We start from the raw sequence: 16,485 nt of genomic DNA on the forward strand, positions 1-16,485 counted from the left end.
AGACTCTTGCCCTGTGATACTTCCTAGAATCTAGGATTTCTTTTATCTCAAAGTGTTGTTCTCCTTCAACCATGATTGGAGGGGGGGGGATTTTTGGTTGTACATGCGACTGTTGTTCTTCTTTCAGCAAGCTGCAGTGAAAAATTGGGTGTATTTGCCTGAGGTTTTTGGGTAGTTCTAATTATACTGTTACTGGGTTTATAATTCTTTTAATTGGAAAAGGTCCTATATATTTTGGACCCAGTTTTTTACAGGGCTGTAGGGATTTTAGGTATTTTGTAGACAAATATACCATTTCTCCTACAGTGAATGGTATAGGTTCAACTCTTTTTTTATCCTCTTGTGCTTTGTATGCTTGCCTAGCTTCGTCTAAGGCAGTGGTTCTCAACCTGTGGGTCGGGACCCCATTTGGGGTCGAATGACCATTTCACGGGGGTCACCAAACAACACAGTCTGCCATTTTTCCCCCCTTTTCCTTAGCTGTGCTACTCCCTTTTATTCTATTGGCTTTTGAAAGCCAATAGAATAGACTCTCTTGAATAGAGTCTAATTCTATTGGCTTTCAAAAGCCAATAGGAATTGTCCAGGCTGTCTCTGCCCTGCTGAGCCCGCCAAAAGTCCCATTCTGCAAATGGTGCTGCACCAGTTGAGTAGTCCTCGACTTACGACCGGTTGAGTAGTCCTCGACTTACGACCGGTTGGGGGTCGCGGCATTAAAAAGGTTGAGAACCACTGGTCTAAGGCTTTTCTAACTATTGGCCAAGTGTTTTGTAATTATGATATCCATTCTTCCAGCGATGGGATTGCCGGTTCATTTGGGGTCAGTTCTGGCATAGGGTTAAAACTTTGACCGGTGGACTGCATTAGAGCAAGCAACTTCTGCAAAAGGGAGTAGGTCCATCCAATTCGTTTGCTGGAAATTAATAAAGTACCTTAAGTATTGCTCAAGTACTGAGTTCGAACGTTCCATCTGTCCATTGCATTGAGGATGATGACTAGATGATAGTCCCTGAGGGGTTCCTAAGAGGGATAAAAATTCCTTCCAAAGTTCTAATGTAAATTGCACTCCCCTATCAGATATGATGTGTTGGAGTACTCCATGCAGTCTGTAGATGTGCTGCACAAATAGTTTCGCTAAGGTTTTTGTGGTGGGAATCTTTTGCCAAGGGATAAAGTGCAGTTGTTTGGAAAACAGGTCTGTAACCACCCAGATGGCAGTGTTTCCATTGCTTTCTGGTAATTCCACGATAAAATCCATGGCTATTTCTTTCCAGGGGACTGAGGGATTTGCCATTGGTTGTAACAGTCTGGGCGATTTCCCTTGCAACCTCTTAGCACAGTGATGGCGAACCTTTTAGAGACAGAGTGTCCAAACTGCAACCCAAAACCCATTTATGCAGTGTCGGGTGCCGGGTGGGTGTGGCCATTGGCTGGGTGTGGCCCATTGGATGGGCGTGGCTGCAGTGTAACAGCACGTTGGGTGGGACTAAAAAGTTAAATCAATCAATTCCAACATTGCAAGATCTTTTTTTTTCCGCAAGAAGTTGAAATTGACTGATTGATTGAACCTTTTTATTTTCTGCACACGGCAGTGGAGGCCTAAAGCAAAAAGGTTTTATAAAACCCAGCTAAAGGTCTAGGACTGGGGTGATGGCACAACTGCCCACAGAGAGGGCTTTGAGTGCCACCTCTGGCACCCGTGCCATAGGTTCACCACCACTGTCTTAGCAGTTGCACACGTTGGGCAGCTGGCCACGTAACTTTCTATGTCCTTTTTCATGGATGGCCCCCAAAATTGCCTTTTAATCAAATGTAATGTTTTTACAAATCCAAAATGCCCTGCTGATTTTGTATCATGGCATAGCTGCATGAAAGTGACCCTCTGGGTGGTTGGTATATATATGTTTTCCCCCACCCATGGCAGTCCATCCTTGATTGTGCACACGTGTCTAAAACAGAATTGGTGAAAATGCTGGGACCAGCGGGCTGGCTTGGGAGTGAGCTTCCTGGGTGTTTTTAAGGCTTCCAAGTTTTTGTGGTCATCCAGACCTGAAAAGGGATTTTATTCCCTTCAAGGAAATGGTGCCACGTAACGACCATCTCACAGCGTATGCCTCCTTTTCCCACATGGCCCAGTGCTGTTCCATTTTGGTGAGTTTCCTGGATGTGTACGTGCACGGTTGCAATACCCCTTCGTCGTTTTCTTATAATAGTACAGCCCCCACTGCCACATTGCTTGCGTCTGCCTGTATTACGAAAGGTTTATCCATGTCTGGATGCCTTAGTACGGGTTTGGCAAAAAAGAGTCTCTTTAACCTCTCGAATGCTTGGAATTCCATTGTCCATTTTAGTGGCTGGCTGGGTTTCACTGAGGATTCTCCATTCGTTTTTAGTAAGTTCGTGAGGGGCAGGACTATTTGGGCGAGCGAAGGGATGAACTGGCAGTAAAAGTTTGCAAAACCCAGAAAACTTTGCAACTGCTTCCTTGTGGATTGTGGTGCCCATTCTAGTACTGCCCTGACCTTCTCGGGGTCCATTTCGATGCCCTGTGGGGATATGCGGTAACCCAAGATCAGGGCGGCTACCTTAGGCTTGGCAGGTTCGATGAACCCACTTTCTAGGTTTTTATTTATGAATCTTTCCATTTCCTCCTTCTCTTTAGGGCTCATAGAGTATAGTCTGGGCTTTGGGAGTTTTGTCCCAGGCTTGAATTCTATGGCACAATCCGTTGGTCGATGAGGGGGAAGCTCATCCGCCCCCTCCTCACTAAAAACTTCAGCAAAGTCTCGGTATTCCTCTGGTATTTTGGGTAGCCTCTTTTCCTCTCCCACTAATGCTTTCTCTGCTCCTAAGTTTGGTAGGGCTCCTTGGGGGGGGGTTAAGTTCACATGATCCCCCTTCGGGAAATTGAGTTCTGCTGTCCTCCAATTTACCCAAGGGTTCCATTTCTTTAGCCACTCCAGCCCTAGGATCACTGGGCATTCCATGCCTGGGGTCACTACAAACGTTATGTCTTCCTCATGGTTCCCCAGGAATAGGTGGACTGATAAAGTGGCCAGGGTAGCTGGCACCCCCCCCCCCGCTATGGACCCATCTAACTGGCCAAATGAGATTGGTTGTTTCAGCCTCCTCACCGGGATCCCTAAGTTCTCCACTAGTGTCGAGTTAATGAGGCAGCAGGTGCAGCCAGAGTCTATTAAGGCTTTCACTTTGATAGCTTTGGGCATGGAGGGGGCTAATATAGTCATTGTCTTGAGGATTGGTGCAATGGGTGCAACCCACTTACCAGGAGTTCACCCTCCAAGCTGTTATCCGAGGTGTCCACCACCCCTGCAATGTAGGCCGGAGTTCCCTCCCCATGCTTGGTGGGGTGGGTACTCCAAAGCCTCGGTCGCCCTCGTGGGTTCTTGTGGCTTGGCTGGGGACTTCTGTGATTTCCTAGCCAGTGATCAGTCTGGGTTGTGCTGAGGGGCTTTCGAGCAGCATTCTATGGCATGATGCCCCTCTCTCCGCATTTGAAACAGCCCATTGACATCTTGGCTGTAGCCAGTGGTTTCACTGGCTCACGCGTCGGCTTAGGAAGCGAGCAGCCCCATGGTTTTCCTCGGCTGTGCCTCTTCAGTAGGTCAATCTCTGCTTCCTTCACAAGGACGTACCATTCATCGAGTTGGCGTGGGTCCCCACGAGGCAGGCAGGCATCATACAGGTTGTAGTTTAGGCCATCTTTGAAATGGCTAAGAAGGATGTCTTCTGGACAGTTTAGCTTGTTGGCGATGGCCCAGAATTCTTGTATATACTCAGCTACTGGGTGTCTGCCCTGCCTCACTGTTTTGATTCTCTCACAGGCTTTTTGATCAGCCAGGGGTTCCTCGAATTGCCTTCTCAGGAAGGACATAAAGTGATTGAAGTCATAGAGCTCTGGAGCACTGGAATAATGCAGGTTCACCATCCAGTCTGCGGCTGCCCCATCCAAAGTGGATTGCACAATATGGATACCAGCTTTGTCACTGGGGATGTCTCACCCATATTCTTCCATGCAGCTAAGGACTTGGCGTTGCGACTCCCCCTTGAATCTTTGGATGGATTGATGCTTTCACCGCCAACGGTGTTGTCTCCCATCCTGATCACCATCTGCAGGGCAGTGGGGAGTGGGGGCTGCCAAAACAGTAGCTGCTGTCTCCCCGGATGTCCCTGGGGCTACAGTTTCCAATTCCCCCTCAGTGTCTCTCCAGTTGTAGCCCAAGGTTTTGAGGGGGCCCAGGATTCAGGGTTCTCCTCCATGAGAGAGCCGCAGGTTCTTTTCATCAGGTCAATAGCTTTCTCTAGGATCCAGTTTGAGTGCTGTGTGTGACCTCCTTCCTCTTTACTAAGTTGCAGGGATTTCTCCATCTCTTGCTTCCATCCGGGTTGGTGGCTGCCCCATCTCAGGGTCACTTTCCTCAATACTTTTTCCCACTCTTCTTGCCAATACCCATCGACCATCAAGGTTTGTGGTCATGCATTTCCACCACTTCTTCTTCTGAGGAGTATGTCTCAGATCCTGACAAGTGGTAGGATCCCTGCCGGAGGGAGGACTTCCCTTTCACGGTGGGTTCTTCTTTCCCTGCCTCGTCGTCCGACATTGTAGTTTTTGCAAAGTCCCCTGGTAAGGGTCTGCTTTCCAGGTTGACTATTACTGCAAATCCAGTCTAATGTAAGGAACCACTTCAATCCCATATTTTAAGAAAGCAGAACTCTTGGAGATGGTTTCCTCCAATAGGAACTTTTATTAAAAGTAGTTGATAGCAGGCATAATAGATAGGATCTGAGGGATTCCTTTGCAGATCGATACTTTAAAGTGTCCCCAGGTAAACCCAACCCCACAGTTCATCTGGACAGTTCAAACAGGCCAATCCCCAGGTGTTCAGTCCATCATGGGAAAGGGGAGATAACATCAATCCGGCTCTGGTGGTAGTGCACTGTTCTTCGCACCTCCTTTTGAGAACGTGGAAATAAGCCAGGCTCCGGAGGTTGTATTTCTTTCTCCTCCCTTTTCCTAACTAACAGGTTAGGGAGAAGAAAGTTCAGAGAGAGATACAGTGCAGGAAGCAAATTGTTACATTTTAGCAGGCAGAGGACACAGAAGCAATAAACAAAGTAAAAGGTTATATTGTAGCAAATAGAGGAAGGGAAAGCAATAATCCCATAGGCACATCCTCCCTCCCCCTTGGGAGTATGGCACAACCCAGGGGAAGGTGAGATTTGTTTTTAGGTCAGAGGGGATAGGTAATGGGTTCTGACACTGAGTCTGGAGAGCATAAGCCATTTCACAAACCATCTCCTTCAAAGTATGGAATTCTGATATAAAAGCAGCAATTATGGTATTAAAGAAAAGGATATAATATCTGCTTTTATCAATTAGTGGCTATGTTGCTACTTAAAATGATAAGCAGAAGAATCAGCTTTTTGTCCATTTAAAAACTGTATAAGACAACAATAGTTTGGCACAGTGAAGCAGTAATAATTGAAAGAGCTAGCTAACAACAGTGAAGTTAACAAAAGCCCAATGTCTTCACATCTCTGGAATACAATATGTTGATCAAAAGCTGGTGATCAGGCATCTTTTAACCAAACTGAAAGGTGACATTTCCCAAATGTTGATTGTAGTACAAATATAGCAAATATGATTAGATGTTCAAAGTTAGATGTTCAAAGTTTCCCTCAATACCTAGAATAAAATTTAAAATATCAGAGAAGAAAGTTTTAGAGCAAATATAGCTGTAATTTACAAATTGATCTCTGTGTGATTTACACAGATCAACACAGGTATGCAGCTCCCAAATGTTTATAATGGTAATTTTAAGATCAAAATTAGATCATTGGAATCCCTATTCAATAGTATATACTTAAAATATAACATAAAAGTAAGCCAGAACACCTATTGTATGTACTGCTTATTCTGTAGCACTCATTAAATTCCATGTAATGTTATGTGCTTCTATGTTTTTGTTTTACTTCAGGGTGGGAAGTTTTACTTCAGAATGGGGAAGTACCTTGCTTTACCTGGTGGTGGAGAATGGATACCCTAGTAGTCTGGTAAGAACAAGTAGGTACTGTAGTACTCCATTAGAATGGATGTGTACATGGGTAGAAGGATGCCGTCTAAGATTGTTGGAGGTGCTGATCTTGTGGATCCTGAAGCTCTCTTTGGTTTACAAAGCAGCTGAGGGAAATTAAATGGGAGAAGAGATGTATGTTTAGGTGTGCGTCATGTATATGTTTCACTTTGAGAGCGGGCAACAAAATTTCATTTTTGATGTGTGCCGTTGTGCCTACAGTAAAAAAAAATGACAATAAAGGTTATCTTATCTTACATGATCAAATATGATTTAAAGTGGCTAATAAAGCCTACCTTATGGCAGGAAGGCTTGTGAAAGAGCATTATTTATTTGCCCTTATTGGGTCCATGGATAGCCATCAAGCCCTAGACAGATCAGACAGTTGAGAGGACATCTCCGTTTGTCTCAGGGATATGTTGGTCTTCACCTCTATATGTCTGATGTAAAAAGAGCTTATTCCTTCCCCCTTTTTGGTCTCTTGCTATTCTTGGGGCTCCCTCCATCCCATAAAAGAGCAGGAGGAGCTCAGCTTGATCATTGCCAAACTCTTGCAAGGCCAGTAGTTGCCAAAGATGAGATTTGTTGGAATATTTGTCATGAAAGTGATGTATCAACTGTGGCACATGAATATCTGTTGTTATTTCCCATGATCTTTCTGACTCTGGATAGCCTTTCCAGTGTACCAAGTACTCAACCCATTTCTCTCTGTATCTAGACTCTAACACCACTTCCACTTCATATCCTGCTTCCTATTTACTAGAATTGGAGGATGGGTACTGTCTATGAATGTAGAGTGCAGGGGATCCTGTTCACAAGAAAGATGGTCATAATATACAGATGGAACAATGGTAAAATATGTGATTGAAAGGATTAAATTTTATACCATATTATAATATAATCTTAAACAAAAATTTAGAGTGAATTTCCATTGATTTTTGCAACTACAAACAAAAAGCTACAGGATTGATTTGCTTAATCTCTGAGAAATGAATTTTCAAAGTTACAATAGGCTCCCAAAAACTATTTATGACCTGGTTTCAAAGTTTCAATGTAATTCCCCCTCACAGTCATGTGAATGCATTTTAGAAGGATACCGGCCCATATTTACAGCAATCTATAGGATCCCACAATACATAACCATGATTTACAATTTTGCCAGAAACTGGGATTCTCTTTGAGTTTGCAGGGAAAACTGTACTATAGTGAAAAATAGGTCACTTAATAAGTGTCACATTCACTTAATAACCATTGCAAAAAAGTTCATAAAGTCAGGTACAGTTGTGTGATGATCTGCTTTATGACCTTCATAGCTTATGAATGTAATTGCAAGGCTCAGTTATAGTCATAACTCAAGGACTACTTAGACAAATGATGAACATGTAATTGTTGAAATGTATACACTTTTATTAAATTTGAAAGAGAAAGAGAACAAGTGAAAGAACGTATGATAAAGTAGGATAAAAGTTTTGGTCATAATATACAGATGGAACAATGGTAAAATATATGGTTGAAAGGATTACATTTTACACTATGTTATAATCTTAAACAAAAATTTAATAAAATGCTGTATCATTGGTATATGTCACCATACAAATTGCCTAGAATGACAAGAAGGATATTTTATCATATTTGGTAGATATATAAAAAGTTGTAACATTTTGGATTCAAATACACACAATGATTCAGAGGATTTTAAAGATTAATATACAATTGAAAAATTTTCTTTTGGAATTGATAGACAAAAGTTGGAAAAAAAGTAAAGGAACTTTTTTTGTAAATGATAACCGCAGCAAAATTATTGTATGCACAAAAATGAAAATATTCAGCACTATTCACTATGGAAGTATAGTAGGTAAAGATGATGGAGCTTGCTGAGATAGCTAAATTGACTTCTTTATTTAAAAACGAAGATTACTGACTGGAAATGACTTATGGATTTTTTGCATAAAATAGAAAAATAATTATTTAATATAATTTATCTATCAACCTCCAGCTCAAATATCCTAATAAAGCCCAGGATTAATTTCATTTCTGAAAAACATACTAGTTTATTGAATACATGGCATGATTTTTTTTTTCTACAATAGCTGAACAAAATTTAACTCCTACCACTCAGATCAGTGAGGTTTCAAGATGTTCCCATCCAAATGCTATTCTCTGTATCTTTTTATTCTTCCTAAAATTAGAACCAAACAAAAATATTTATAATATTCAAAGGCATATTCCAGTTTTTGGCCAACCACACAGACTATAGATGTAACTGCAACACCATACCTGAGAAAAGTAGCCTATTACATACATATTTTAAAGCATTTTACTTTGGATCTCTCAAAACTGTCTCAGGAGAAAATTCATTTCTTTAAAACAAATTACAGGTAGCCCTCGACTTATGAACATAATTGAGCCCGAAATTTCCATTGCCAGTTGTTCAGTGAGTTTTACCCCTTTTTATGACCTTTCTTGCCATTGTGGTTAAGTGAATCATTGCAGTTGTTCAGTTAATAACAGTTGTTAAGTGAATCTGGCTTCCCCATTACTTTGCTTGCCAGAAGTTCACAAAAGGGGATCACACAATGCTGGGACAGTATAACCATCATAAACACATGCCAACTGCCAATCATCCAAATTTTAATCATGCGACCATAGGGTTGCTGCAATGGTCATAAGTGTGATAAATGTTTTTTTCAGTACCATTGTAACTTTGTTTTTATATATATATATAAATTTTTATTAATAATACAAAATTAAAAACACATTGGACATAGATATGACGTCACTGGTTCCATACATCTTCCAACATTTTACAATAGTATTAGTACTCATATAGATATATAGTTCTTGAACTTTGCTCATTATTTATAATATACTATTAACACTTTTTCCCTTATTTCTATATTTCTATTTATCTTTTAAATATACATTTGTCTATAATCTATATTTTATATTAGCACTATACATTTATCTTGGCTACCCTCTTATTGTCTATCCAATCACAAAATTGTTCCCAGATTTTATAGTACTTGGTTTCACTTTTGTCCTTGAGTTCCCATGTAAATCTATCCATTTCAGTGCAATTGAAAATTTTCAGTAATATTTCCTCTTCGGTTGGAGTATCTTTCTCTTTCCATTTTTGAGCGAAGGCTATTCTTGCCGCTGTTACTATATGCAGTAGTAAATAATTTGTGTCTTTCTTATATTTTCTTTCTATAATTCCCAATAAGAAAAATTCCGGTTTGGCTTCTATATCTATTTGCAAAATTTCTTCCAACCACTTCTTTAATAAGTTCCAAAATTTTAAAATTCGTGAATCATCTAAAATAAAGGGAATAATGATTAATAAGAAAGATTATAAATTAAGAGCTTTTGCTGATGATTTGGTTGTTACTTTGTCTCAACCAACCTATTCGGTATTGGAGTTGTTACAGATTATAAATCAGTATGGGCAAGTTTCTGGTTTTAAAGTCAATAATAATAAGACTAAAATATTATTTAAAAATATGACCAATTCGGACAAGGAGATCTTAGTTAATCTGACAGGTTTTGAAATTGTAAAAAAGGTTAAATACTTGGGGGTTTATATAACTGCTTCTAATGTAAAACTGTATAAAAACAATTATGAAATGTTATGGCTTAAAATGCAGAAGGATTTGAATGATTGGAAAAAATTGCAATTATCTTTTTTAGGGAGAATTGCTGCAGTTAAAATGAATGTTCTGCCAAATTTCTTTTTTTGTTTCAAATGATACCTATCTTAAAGAAAGAGGTAAATTTAGAAGAATGGCAGAAGGGTATTAATAGATTCATTTGGGCTGGGAAAAAACCAAGAGTTAAGCTTAAAATTATACAAGATGTTCGAGAGAGAGGAGGACTCAAGGTGCCAAATTTGAAATTGTATTATGATGCGGTGGTTTTAACGTTGATTAGTGATTGGGTTAACTTAACAAATTCAAATATACTTTTTTTGGAGGGATGGGATTTATTATTTGGATGGCATGCGTATTTAATTTATAATAAAAAGGTGGATAGGGTTTTTAAGTCCCATGTTTTAAGAATTGCTTTATTGCATGTCTGGAAGAAATATTATAGATTAAATTTTAGAATACCGTTGTGGGGAATTCCTGGGCATGCAATAGAGGGGATAAGGAAAGGAGTGAAAATGGATAGGATTTCTTACAAACAATTGCTTAAGTGGGAAGGGAATAATTGGCAATTAAAATCTATGGAGGAATTAATGCAAGAAAATATTATTTATTCTTGGTTCCATTATAGGCAATTATTAGAAAGATGGAGTATAGATCAAAAAGTGGGTTTTACTATGGAAGATGTGAATTTGATGAAACAAATTAAATATCAAAGTCGAACTCATATAAAAAGAGTTTATAATGCTTTAGTGGAATTGGATTCAGAAACAGAATTAATTAAAGATTGTATGGTTAAATGGGCTCAAAATTTTGAAGAGCCGATTTTATTAGATACATGGGAGATAATTTGGGTGAGGAATGTTAAGTTCACCCAAGCTCAAAATTTACGAGAAAAATTTTATAAAATGTTTTATAGGTGGCACCTTGATCCACAAAAGATGTCTCGTATGTATCCGAATGTACAGCCCAAATGTTGGAGATGTGGTTGTTTGGATGCAACGTACTACCATATCTGGTGGTCATGTAGAAATATAAAGGCTTTTTGGATTAAGATTTGGTGGAACATTCAGAAGATTTTTAATAGAAGGATAAAATTTACACCACAATTATTTTTGTAAGGTATTAATGAAGATTGTGATGGCAAAGAGATTATTTTAATGTTGAATTTTATCACGGCGGCAAGGTTATTGATTGGGCAATATCGGAAGAAAGATTCCTTGCCTACTATAGAAGAATGGTTTTTTAAAGTTTCTTATTTATCAGAAATGGCAAAAATTTCAGCTTATCTGAAAGACCATTCACAAGAGAGATATATCTCGGTGTGGAAAAGATGGATAAATTTTGTACAGAATAAATATGGGATTAGAAAGTATTATTTAGCTTTTGAATAATTTATAGTTTAAAGTGGGTATTTTTCTTTTTTTTATTGTTATGTTATGGTTGGACTTGTTGTTTCTATGTATTGGAGTTAAAGTACTTTAAATTTTTTGGATGTATGTATAGTTGATTGATGTTCACTTAACTTGTATGGTTTTTTTTTTGTTTTTTTAACCCTGTATTCAGCTTTGGGAAGGAGGGGGGAGGGTCATGGGCGGTGGGAGGGGGGGAGGTATTTTATTGTAAAAAGTTCATAAAATTTTCAATAAAAAAAAAAATAAGTTTCAAAATTTTTGTGCCTTTGGGCATTGCCACCACATGTGGTAGTAATTCCCAATGGTCTCTTCACACTTCCAGCACATCGAGGATTTCCCCTTGTTCATTCGTGCTAATCTTGTGGGAGAGAGGTGCCACCTATAAAACATCTTATAGAGGTTTTCCTTATAGGAGGTTGCTAGAGTAATTTTTAGATTTTTTTTCCCATAAACTTTGCCAAATATCCAAATCAATATTGTGCCAAAATATTTACACCAAATTATCATTGTTTCTTTCACCTGTTCCTCAATCATATCTTGCTCTAATAAATATCGATATAATTTATTTATAGTCTTGCCTTCCCTGCTAAATAAGATTTTATCTAATTCTGAAGAGTCTTGCTTTATGCCCCGTTCCTTTTTGTCTTCATTAAATTTGGATTGCATTTGAAGATACACCCACCATTCCAGATCAATTTCTTCTTCCTTTAAGGTATTTCTCACTTTTAATTCTCCTTTCTCATTCAAAATATCTTTATAGGTGACAGCACCCCCACGTTTTATCAAATTTGGATGTGTATACATTTCTAATGTAGACATCCAGTTGGGGATTTTCCTATAATTATTTCTTTTTATTTTTTCCCAGATATCCAATAATGCTCTTCTAATATAATGCTTCTGGAAGTGTTGCTGGACTAAATGTCTTTCTTCCCATAAAGTAGCATGCTACCTTGTCTGTAGGTCATGACCTTCTAGTGCTAATAATTTAGTATTTTTGAGATACATCCACTCGCTTAGCCAGACCAATGCCGCGGCCTGATAATACTTTGTCCAGTCTGGTAGGCCAAATCCTCCTCTTTCTCTAGCATTTTGTAATAGTTTTAATCTGATTCTCGGTCATTTCCCTTGCCATATGAATTTTGAAATAAGTCTATCCAAATTTGTAAAAACAATCATTTTTAAGTCAAATTGGTATGCACTGAAATAGAAACAACATTTTGGGAAGAACATTCATTTTAATGGTGGCTATCCTACCCATTAAAGATAACTGTAGTTTCCCCCAATTTCCCAAATCAGACCCAATTTGCACCATTAATTTATCATAATTGTCTTCTTTCAGAGTGATGCATCTTGCTGTCAATTGGATTCCCAAATATCTTATTTTTTTCGTAATCTGCATATTTATCCTTCCCTCCAATTCTTTTTTTTGCTCTTCAGTCATATTTTTTTTAATGAAAGTTTTTTATTTTTTCCATATAAACATTATAAAAAAAGTATACAATACAATTTTAAGATAAACATTATTACGACCTGCGCACTCCCCCCAGGCCGCGTCCACCCTCTCTTAAAACATTCCCTACTTCCCTCCTCTTTCTCATCTCCCATCCTACTCTCTTCCCCTCCCCTTCTCCTCTCACAACCCTACTTCCTCTCTACACTTGCCCACCTCTCATCCCTATCAAACCCATGAACGCAGCATAAGGGGAGTGCCCAGGCCGCACCCCTATAAGCAACCATTATCTATATTACACTTACCCCCCCATATTTCCTCCCTCCCACCCCCAACCCCCCTCCCTTTACTTCCCAGAGCAGAATACAGGGTTAATAATTAAAAGGATTTATAATAATAAGAAAAGAAAAAGAAAAAAAAGAAAATAATAATAATAATAAAAAAATGAAAAAAAAATCATACTTAACCTTTAACTCCAATAGCCTATAAGACAATTCTCTGTAATATTTACTATAATATTCATTCATAAAATAAGTGAAACTTTTTTAGTTCCATACTTTTTCTGAATATAATCTATCCATCTTCTCCATACAGTGATATATCTTTCTTGTGTATGATCCTTTAAATAGGCAGAAATTTTTGCCATCTCTGTAAAACTAGATACTTTAAATACCCATTCTTCTAAAGTAGGCAAAGAATCTTTCTTCCAATATAAACCTATTAATAACCTTGCGGCAGTTAATAAATTCAACATCATAATAGTTTCTTTATCATTTAAATCCACAAAGATACCCAATAAAAATAGTTGAGGAGTAAACTTTATCTTCCTTCTAAAAATCTTTTGAATGTTCCACCAAATCATAATCCAAAATGCCTTTACCTTTTTACAATTCCACCAAATATGAAAATATGTCGCATCTTTATTGCCACATCTCCAACATTTGGGCTGTATGTTAGGATACATACAAGATAATTTTTTAGGATCTAAATGCCATCTGTAAAACATTTTATAAAAATTTTCTTTCAAATTTTGAGCTTGTGTAAATGTTCTGGCCCATATAGCTCTATGGCCCATATAGCTCTATGGCCCAGCTCTACGTTGGAGTGTCTGGCAGTTATTGGGTTAAATGCTAGGTATGTGGATGGGTCAGTGGGAGGAGTTCCAAAGGTCATTGGGAGACTTCCTGGACACAAGCCACTTGGGAATCTCTTTGTCTGTAAGAAGCATGGGCCATGGAAGGTCTCCCTATAAGCATAAAGATGGTATAAAGAGCAATATCTTCTTACCTAAAAGAAGGATCTAAAAGATGAACAAACATGTATTTCCAACAGCACCAATCTCAACGTGAACGCAAGTAATCTTTCTCATTAAAATATATTTTGTTTATTATAAGATCGTTTCTTTTGAGTTAACTATCTGACAGGATTTAAAAGAGATCACTTTAAGTTTGTGTCAGAATAGTAAGAAGATATACTCATAATTTGTGCCATCCTTTGAAAGCAAATAGTAAATTGGCAAAGATTAATTCTCCCCTCAAAGCTGCAACAGTTTGAAGAAAGAGAATCAAATTGGTTAGCCCTTTCTCTACATAAACCTTCAAGGAAGTAAAGATTCTCTTGATGCCTTTAAAAGCCTGCAAAGCAAAGCCAGCGTGTCTGTGTAAAAGACAGCTTTCAAGGAGTGATTCAGAAGTTTTGTTATGCTAATTCGCTTCCTAGCTAACCTTCAAAGTGAAAAGTGCCTTATATCTGATTCAAAATTACTTTGGACCTGTTCTCAAATTAATGTTTATAGCAAGGAGAAAGAAAAACAAAAATCTACACTTTTGTTCCTTGCATGAAAAGTTTGAATTTTAACACCAAAAGGAGCTTGGGCTTTTCCCCCTCCCCTCCTTGCCAGTGAATCACGCAGCCTGAAACAAAGAACTGTTTAATGACTGCCTCTAAAGTTCAGACAAAAGCAAGGTTTATTGCCTTTCAATAAACTCATCTGTTGCCATAGTGACAGCCCTAGGTATGCTCGGAATTTCAGCCAATGTTATAAGGAGGAATCATCGCAGAAGCACCCCCTGGTGGTCATGCAATTTTTTTTTCTAGCTGAGTCACAACAGCCACAATTAATTCAGCACACAACAGAGCAAATCTGTTAGTTAAAGTGCAAGCTACTTAAAGTTATCCCAAGCTACCAACACCCCCCAGAGGGCACAGAGTGATCTTACCAGAAGCATTCACTCACTCACCCAAGCTGAGCACTAAGCTGTTCCAGCTTGAGAAAACTTAGGCAGAAGAAATCAAAGCCAAGTATCTTTGCTTATTATCACAGCTGATGACCCGGCAGTAACATGGCACTAGCAGTAACGTGGTAATAGGAAGAATTTGGCTAGCCTTTTAACAACCCCTAGAGGGCACAGAGTAAACTTACCAAAAGTACTCACTCAACTCAAGCTGAAGGCTAAGCTGTTCCAGCTTGAGAGACAGGAAGCAAGAGCCAATTGCCTTCGCCTATTATCACAGCTGATGACCCGGAGTTCCAGCCTGCAACTCGCCAGGTGGGAGTTTGTACCTCTACATTCTCTCAGGGGCTCACTAGCAGTAACGTGGTAATAGGAAGAATTTGGCTAGCCTTTTAACACCCCCTAGAGGGCACAGAGTGAACTTACCAAAAGTACTCACTCACTCACTCAAGCTGAAGGCTAAGCTGTTCCAGCTTGAGAGAAAGGAAGCAAGAGCCAATTGCCTTCACCTATTATCACAGCTGATGACCCGGAGTTCCAGCCTGCAACATGCCAGGTGGGAGTTTGTACCTCTACATTCTCTCAGTGGCTCACTAGCAGTAACGTGGCAATAGGAAGAATTTGGCTAGCCTTTCTCCAGATGCCCCCTAGTGGTTAAAGGAAGCTCTACACGCAAACCTTTAACCGCACCCAGAGAAGCCCCTCTAGTGGACAAAGGGTGAACCTCGAATCCAGAGCACCCTGGTAGCTGACCCACAGCAAGTGACCCCTAGTGGTGAAAGGGTGAACTGCACTGAAGTACCCACAAACACAGGAGAACGCACCCAGTGGCATCTCCACCCACAGACAGCACCTCAGAAGCTGATCTACAAGTAGCGACCCCTAGTGGTCAAAGAGAGAAGTTCTTCAAATTCTCTTCAAAATAGCTGAGAAGGACACTGAACCTATCCTAGCCATAGCTGAGCGTCCTACTGGTCTAGCAGAAGGGGTTCAACCTATCAGCCTAGTTGAGATACACCAACCAGCCCACTGCAGCCATGCACTCACATCTGATGGAAAGATGGGAGTCAATCTACAAGCGCCATGAAAGAGGCTGGGAGAGATTGTACAAACTCTCCCCAGAATGCGCACACGCAGTAGAAGGAGATAAGAAAGATGCCTATGTGCAATGGATGGACTCTGAACGGCAACTAAAGGATATTCAGGAACAATTAAGAGACTCAAGAATCGATAGCAAGATGCACAACCTCAAGGTACTAAACAAGGAACGCAAGAAGTTTCTAGAGAACTCACAGGGTTCCCCACAGCCCAAGCCTTGCCAGAAAAGCAGACTGGTCGACAAGACCGAATCCGAAGTCTCCCGCTATTCATATGCACCATCCCAATGGTCGCATGCAGATCCATCCCACGTGTCTGGAACAGCCTCATCTTTCCGCCACATATCCAAGACACATTCCAGCATGTCCCAACAATCGCATATCACAGGACCCTCCCGCCTTTCAAAGGCATCTTCCCGTCATAGCCGAACCTCCCGAATCTCACAAATCGAACAAATGATCATAGATGCTAAAGCTGCTGAAGCTGTCTTTCGCATGGCACAAGAGGAGAGGCAGAGAAGGAAGGAGTTGGCAGCCATAGAACTTGAGGAAG

At 39.5% G+C, this 16,485-nt stretch overlaps 1 protein-coding gene across 5 annotated transcripts in view; it reads right to left on the reverse strand.

Annotated features, from left to right (window-relative positions):
- Nucleotides 1-16,485, reverse strand: part of TAFA2 (TAFA chemokine like family member 2) — a 311,576-nt gene that overhangs the window by 123,740 nt on the left and 171,351 nt on the right. For 2 of the 5 annotated variants that reach the window (XM_039363731.1, XM_039363730.1), the window contains one exon: nt 6,043-6,202. The exons of 2 other annotated variants lie outside the window; for them this stretch is intronic. The gene's annotated coding sequence lies outside the window, so the exon portion shown is untranslated. Of the gene's footprint in view, nt 1-6,042; nt 6,203-8,207; nt 8,275-16,485 lie in introns of all 5 variants that reach the window. One more of the 5 variants, XM_039363734.1, reaches the window with a different exon arrangement.

Source organism: Crotalus tigris, unplaced genomic scaffold (genome assembly GCF_016545835.1).
Source record: "Crotalus tigris isolate CLP2741 ecotype Arizona unplaced genomic scaffold, ASM1654583v1 scf7180000019583.1695794, whole genome shotgun sequence".
Lineage (NCBI taxonomy): Eukaryota > Metazoa > Chordata > Lepidosauria > Squamata > Viperidae > Crotalus > Crotalus tigris.